At 50.2% G+C, this 7590-nt stretch overlaps 1 long non-coding RNA gene across 2 annotated transcripts; it reads right to left on the reverse strand.

Annotated features, from left to right (window-relative positions):
- Positions 1-375: 375 nt before the first annotated feature.
- On the reverse strand, positions 376-5766 carry LOC147995418 (uncharacterized). Of its 2 annotated transcripts, none has more exons than XR_015684243.1 (3): positions 5196-5766; positions 4950-5099; positions 376-2372 (listed from the first exon to the last, which is right to left on the reverse strand). It is a non-coding gene; the product is annotated as an uncharacterized LOC147995418 (long non-coding RNA). The 2 variants fall into 2 exon arrangements; XR_015684242.1 differs by lacking the exon at positions 376-2372 and adding an exon at positions 2376-3363 and having other exon boundaries at positions 5196-5724.
- Between the last annotated feature and the right edge of the window lie 1824 nt (positions 5767-7590).

The raw sequence follows: 7590 nt of genomic DNA on the forward strand, positions 1-7590 counted from the left end.
CACAGGACAGTGGGGAGGTCCCTGTGGCAGCACCAGGTTGTCATTGCAGCTTCTGGCAACATTCTAGGGCAAGATGGCATCTAGAGAAAGCTGGGGTTCCACAGTCTGGGTCTGTCAAATGTTGGCAGCAGACGTCAACATGGCCCCAGCCCATGTCCTCAGGGCCCTGCAAGTGTGTTGTGCTGGGCCATGAGGTTGGTGACTCTGTAGTGTGCCATTGCATTCTTAGGCCAGTACTACAATCACCAGGCTTTTATTCTTTTTCTCTTCCCTTCCAGGCTCTGGTTATTTGGTTCTTTAAGACAAATATATATATATATATATATATATATATATATATATATATATATTTTTTTTTTTTTTTTTTAAGTTTTTGGAAAGTCTCTCTTACTATGTGTCTGGTCTTTGACCTCCAGACCCTCAACCTTTCAAGTTCTGGGATGACTTTGTTTTGAGACAGGATTTTTTTTCTTGTGTAGCTCTGGCTATCCTGGAACTCTCTCTGAAGACCAGGCTGGCTGGATATTACCAGACAGCCCTGAGCTCAGTGCAAAAACAATGAACTCCTTTTGTCAATGGGGCTTCTTTTTTGTGGTGGGGAGGGGGATCCTGGACTCCACCTGAGGAATGTCAGGTGGTGCTGCACCTGAGATCCTTGGAATCCTCCCCATGCTAATGAGGGATCTCAGCAGCCTTAAGCCTTCTCTAATAACCTTTGCCCACATCCCCTTCCCCAAAACTATATAACCCTCGCTTCACCCTCAGTAAAGTGAATGCATACAAACCCACCCCAAATAAAGAAATTTGCACAAGATAAGATCGTCCCTGGGTGCTGTTTCACTGAAGATCTGTGGGTCTTTTTACCTAAGAGAGCAGTAACACTGAGGTCCCCAGAGAAGGCCTTGTGTCTCTCTCCCTACCCCCGAGGCATCCACTCTCAGTCAGACCCGGGATCCTGCCCATTTCTAACTCCTGCTTCCAGACGGGTGGGTGTGGAGCGGCATCTGGACGCCCTGAGGGAGCTGAGGATGTGAAACCACAGGCCTCAAACTCAGAGCTCTGCCTGCCATTGCCTCCTGAGTGCTGGGATTAAAGGCGTGCGTGCGTTGTGGTTCTTCCTCATTTGCCTTTCCTCTGGAAAACACAGGAAAGTAAATGGTCCATAAACTTCTGCTGGCTGAGCCAAGTAGCAGTCTCCCTTTGCCATCTACATAAACAAGAGGGCTGGTCTGCCCTTTTGTGTGAGAAAACTGAAGTCTACCATCGAAGAAAAGGAGGGTGACCCCACAAGGGAAAAGAGGGGAGACCTGCAGTTGCTGAGGTTACAGCTCTGGAGAGAGTTCCAGACCACAGTGCAGGGAGGGGTTAGATGGAGGCCAGCAGGCTGACTGGTTCAGCAGCAGAGTCCTGGAGAAGACAGAGTCACACAGAACACTGGATAGCTGAAGAGCCCCCACAACTGTCCGAGAAAGGCTGACCAGCGTGTACAGGTGAGAGAGAAGAGGTGACTTAGAGGCCATCCGCAGAGATCTAGAGTAAGAGCTATGCTGCAGCCAACCAGAGTGTCAGAACCGCACACTCCTCAAGCACTGAGCTCACTTGGGTCTGCTAGTCTTACCCAGAATGCCACTCAACCACAAAGGAGCTTAAAAGCAAGATACAAATGAATCAGACTATCTCCACACGAGAGCCCAGAGCTGAGCTTGTGGGTGTGGCATGGTGGAGTGTTAGCCTAGAGCACAAAGATCTGAGTTCAGTCCCTGCAGGACATAAACCAGGCATGAACGCACGCCTGTGATCCCAGCGTCCCGAGATAGACACAGCTAAGATCATCCTCAGTCGTACAGAGAATTCAAGGCCAGCCTGAGCAATGGGAGACCCTCCCCTCCCCCCAAAAAAAAGAAAGGAAAAGAAACTAGAAAATGAAGCAAATGGGAAGAGTGCAGAACTCAAGGCCATTTTGGGAACACAAAAGGACCATTATATAACACGGTAAATTCACGGCATCTAGCATCTGACCAGAAATCATCCAGCATGCAGAGCAGCAGAGAAACGCATTCTCTAAAGGAGAAAAACAGAAAGAGCACTGATAACAGCTAAAACTGCATTCACAGAAAAGGTACAGTCAAGATTTCCCTGCAGGCCCAGCATGGCCGTAAGGGCCCCCCCGAAGAGCTCTCCCACAGTCAGCGCAGCAGAGGTGTCAGGTGGCAGCCAGGTCTGCAACAGCAGTGCAGAGGGCAGGGTCACCAGACCCTCTCCCAAGGCGGAGAGTTGGCTGAGCATGGAACTCCAGTGATGCCATTGTCACAAGCTCCTACCCATGCTCGGGGGTGACTTTACGGTGGCAAATCTTGGAACTGTCCACACGCCTACAAATGAATGCAATAATTTTATTGGGTCATCAGGGTGGACATGAACAGCATCGTTTCTTCTAGCCTGTTGTCCCTTATCAGGGGTGAATAGATATTTGTTCATTTCTCTCCAGGAAAACAGAAGCCAGAGGGGAAATGAACATGCTATTTCATTTGGCAAGATGGTTTAGCAAAGAAGGGTGGACTGGCAAGATGGCTGAGCAGAGAAGGGTGCTTTCTGCCAAGCCTCACGACCTAAGTTCAATCCCCAGGACCTACGTGGTATAAGGAGAGAATCTACTCTACAGGCTGTCTTGACCTACACATGCACACACGTACCAGTGCATACACGCATGCATGCACACACTACACAAGGGTATGGAAATTACAAAAACATCTAGTTGAACTTCTAGGGATGAAAGCTACAATCTCTGAGATGAGAATTTCCTGGGAGGAAATAACAAGAGGGAAAGAGTGGGGACCGTGAAGACCTTGCTGTCAGCCTGAGAACAGGGACAAGTCCCCACCCCGGGTCTATTGCTAATACTGGACTTGGCATGTGGCTACAGTCGAGTCATTGTAAGGAGAGCTGAGTCATTGAACTGCAGAGCAGGCTAGATGGCCCCCTCACAGAGACCTTGCTTTGGCACAGCTCTGTTGTCTCTGTTGTCTATTTGATAACAACAGAAACAACTCAACGTGAAGCCCACATGGAAAGACCACTTCCTGTGGGCGGGGTGTGTAACTGGAATCCTGAAAAAGGGGAGGGCAGGAAGCCTTGTGGTGTGGGCCTGCACTCCCAACACCTGGGAGGTAGGAAGAGAAATTTCACGGTCATCCTCGACTACATAGCAAGTTTGAGGCTAACCTGGGCTATATGAGGTCCCAACTCACGAAAAATAAAGTGTGGCTCAGCAGTGGTGTCTCAGGCCTTTAATCCCAACTCGCAGGAGGCAGAGGCAGGTGGATTTCCTGAGTTCTAGGCCAACCTGGCCTTCACAGAGAAACCCTGCATCAGAAAAAAAAAAAAAAAAAAAAAAAAAAAAACCAAATAAGCAAAACAAAACAAAGCAAAATTAAAACAAAAAGAAAAGAAAAGAAAAACTGCATATTGTCTACAAAAGCAAGAGCCAACCAGATGCCGACACAGCTCCCACAGCTCCAAATCTAAGACACAAAGAGATCTAAAAGGATGGAAACCACGAGTGAGCCAATATCAACAAACAGGCCCGAAAGGCTGGAGTGCCCAAGCTCAAATCAGGTGCAGTAGAGGCAGAGGTAGGCTGAGCTCTGTAAATTCAAGGCCAGCCAGGCCTATGTAACGAGACCCTGTCTTTAATTGTTTTTTTAAGATTTATTTATTTTATTTATATGATTACACTGTAGCTGTTTTCAGACACACCAGAAGGGGCATCAGATCCCATGACAGATGGTTGTGAGCCACCATGTGGTTGCTGGGAATTGAACTCAGGACCTCTGGAAGAGCAGTCAGTGCTCTTAACCGCTGAGCCATCTCTCCAGCCCCAGACCCTGACTTTAAAATGATTTAAGTTAGGTAAAGATGCTGGCACACACCTCTACGTGGATGTCTATAATTAAGGCTACCTTGGCGGAGTGGCAAGTGGGTGGAGGGTCAGTGGCACCAGATTATGGTCCCATAGCCATGGTGGGCTACAGCACACGTGAGAGCTTTGTATAATGGCAGAGCACATATTTCAAAGAGCTGGAAGTAAGGATTTTGAATGTTTCTACCGGAAACAAATGATCCATGTTGGAGGGTGTGTATGTGTTCCACATGAGCGGAACATGCCATGGACACGTATGGAAACTCTATGTGGTCCCCGTGGTGGTGAAAAGTGAACACCAATGTGGCAGGGTCTGGAGTCATCCCGGAGATCCTCCTCAGGGCATGTCTGTGACCGGTTATCTTGATTAAGTTAATGGAAGCTGGGAAATCACCCTAAAACCAAGTGGTACCTTTCTCTAGGCTCCAATCCTGGGCCGCATAAAAAAGGGGATCAGAGCAAGCAGAACAGCAACATTCACGGGCTCTCCGCTTCCTGGCTGCGGATGGACCCCGGTCAGCAGCTACCCCCTCGGCCACCATGCCTTCCTGCCGTGACGGACTGTGAGCTGTGACCCGATCAACCTTTTCCTAAATGGCTTTGCGGGGTATATGATCACAGTAACAGGAAAAGCAGCTAAGTCAGCTCCTCATCTGAACGCGCGTGCGCACTATGTCAGGTTTCTACGTGCCTGCTAGGATGTTCTACACTGGGGGTTGGGGATTTAGCTCAGTGGTAGAGCGCTTGCCTAGGAAGCTCAAGGCCCTGGGTTCGGTCCCCAGCTCCGAAAAAAAAAAAAAAAAAAAAGAGCTCTCGTTCTTGCAGATGATCAGGGTTTGATTCCCAGCACCACACGGTGGCTTACGACCATATGTAGCTGGTTCTTTTGATCTCTATATGCACTAGGAACACGCAGAGTGCACAGACATGCGTGCAAAAACACACATAAAATAGAAAATTGGAATATGTGGGAAAAGGCATGCAAATACAGTAATTGAAGCATGGTTGTCTGACAGGGAGGGATGCTCACCGACAGAGTTAGGCATTTCTGGGTTCCCTGGTCGTGGGACCATCTTGTCTACCGACAACCACGGCTCCTGAGGGATCCCCAGCTCTCGTGGGGAGGTTGGCACACTGCTCTGCCTCACAGTCGCAGGGCAAGGACTCAGGACAGGCAGGGCTGCAAAGGGTAATGACAGAACCCAGGTAACTGCCTGCCTCACCTTCACAGGAAGTGGCAGGTTGTTTACAGGAAATCCCGTAGTGTCATACTTACCGACATCCAAAGTCCTGGTTAACCACTTGATCTGGCAAGCTGCTAGGCTCAGGCACCATGCGGCGGACTGATAAGCTGCACCCCACTGCAGAATTCCTCATTGCTCAGAAACACTAGGTCCCCAATGGAACCCTTTCTCAACTCTGACAACCAGAATAGTGTTGTACCATTCACTATCCCATTATGCCTTGCGGGGTCTCCATTTCCTTACTACATCTTGTTGATGAACTATATCTGGGTTAAAAGAACTAGGGACACCCAAGCTTAGAGCTCTAAACACTTGCATAAGAAGACTTCAAAGGTACAGTAAGTCCATGTCACCATGGTACCCAGAAAGATGCTTTCCTTCCTCCTAGCTTCCTGCCTGTCTGTACACAGAAATAGCCTCATGCAGATAAACACAGCATCTCTGGTCTCCAGATAAAATCTTTGGCTCTCAGGACAGATGCTCTGAGCAAGGCCCCTGTTTATCACGAAGCCTGGCCCAGCCTGATGGGAAAGGCAGACAAACTACGTGCATCTCCTGCCTGAGGAGACCAGACTAGCAAGGTCAGCTCGCTAGACCTCACTCAGCAAGACAAGTGGCAGCCAGGAATAGTCCTGGGCACCTAGATGCTCACGCCAGAGAGCTACCCTTCGCCACAAATATCACCTGATAAAATACCAAGCAAAGCCAGGGCCGGGCGGAGATAAGCCTGTCTCTGCATTCCCAGCCATCGTGTCTGGGGGAGTGGGAGAGGCTGTGCCCAGACAGCAAATGGGCTGGCTCTCAGCAGGACTCAGAGTGGTCAGAAATGTCGCTGGACACGGCCCAGAAGCAGGGCTCATTCACACCCGCACCTGCTCCTTGTGGTGCACGCTAACACCTCAGCACTTGGGACTGAGGGCGGGGGGGGGGGGGGATCACTGTAATTTCAAGGCCAGTCTGGGGTACAGTGTGAGACTCTGTCTCAGGGGACAGAAGGGCTGCTGAGTGGGACAGTAAGCTTCATGCCTTCCACGACAGGCTGAGGGGAGGGGCAGTAGAGAGATTGGCAAAGCAACAGGGAGGCAAGGCTGGTCCACGTGGCCTTCTGAAATTTCTTAGTCTAGTGAACTTCAGCAAGCCTTTGGCCACTCCCCAGGGCCAATTTCTTCCTCTGAGAAAGGGGAAGGAAAGCTCTTGTGATCCACAGGCAGGAAAGGAAAGGTCCTGGGACCATGGATGACTGTGGGATGTGGGATTTTTCATATAGCTGCTTACACAACACTTCAGTAGGTTCTGGGGTGTGTGTGTGTGTGTGTGTGTGTGTGTGTGTACGTGTGTGTATACAGAGGCCAGTGGTCAACTTCAGTTGTGGTTCCTTAGGAGACACTCACCCTGATTTTTGGGTTTTTTTTTTTTTTCTTACGTGGGTCGTAGTTCCTACGTGGCAATTTAGGGGTGGTGGATATGCTGTGGCCCTATTGCCACTTCCAGTACCTGGACCTCAACCAGATGGGAGCCAGTGTTTGTGGAGGACCCAGGGGGCACGGAAGATGGCCAGGAGACAGAAAGCCATAAAAAAAAACACTCCAGTGTCTAGAACTGTCTGCAAGCAAGAGAGATGAACAGTCCCTGTAGCCCCCAGCAAGTCTCCACCAGGACCCAGCCGTGTTTCCTTTGTGGCCTCATGGCTGATCCTACAGTTAGTTTCTGGCTCTTCTGAGATAGACCAGGGCAGAGGGCAGAGGCTCCGTGGGGGGACAGCTGTCACAGCAGCAGGCAAGCAGAGGGCCACTGTGCACCTGCTTCCTGGAACCATTCTCAGCAGTGGCTTCCTGACAGTTGGCTCTGGGCCCAGGGGCCCTGGAGGGGACCCTGCCCCTGCCTGCTTTTGTGGACTTGGTATCTCTCTCTCTCAGCTTAGCCTGAACTTCTGATTTTAACTTGCCATCAGCAGGCAGTGGGCTTTCACTGAGCCATCAGATGTCTCTTGGAAGCCATTTGACTCCTACACATTCCACTCCCCAAACCCAGGCTGCCATATCCCACCACGGCTTCCTGAGCTCCTGGGTTCTGGTTTGTGTGATCTGACTGGACTACTCTTTTGGGAATACACGCACGCACGCACGCACGCACGCACGCACGCACACACATGTGCACGTGCCACAAAACAACAATAAAAACCCACCATAGTCCCTTGCACCCTTGCAACAAATGCGCAATCCACAATCAAAAACCAAACTGACACAGGCACCTCCTGTGAACCATCCGGGTGGAAAGTACCAGAGAAGCCCATGACGTAACTTCCTGCCTCAAGCCACAGTGGTCGAGGCCTGTAAAGTACCCAGAGAAGCCTTGCCTAAGGCCTGGACAGTGAGTTGGGGACTTTCTGCCCCTCGAGGCTATACAGTGAGGCCACACCCACTCTGG

This window comes from Rattus norvegicus, chromosome 3 (genome assembly GCF_021556685.1).
Source record: "Rattus norvegicus strain SHRSP/BbbUtx chromosome 3, alternate assembly SHRSP_T2T, whole genome shotgun sequence".
Lineage (NCBI taxonomy): Eukaryota > Metazoa > Chordata > Mammalia > Rodentia > Muridae > Rattus > Rattus norvegicus.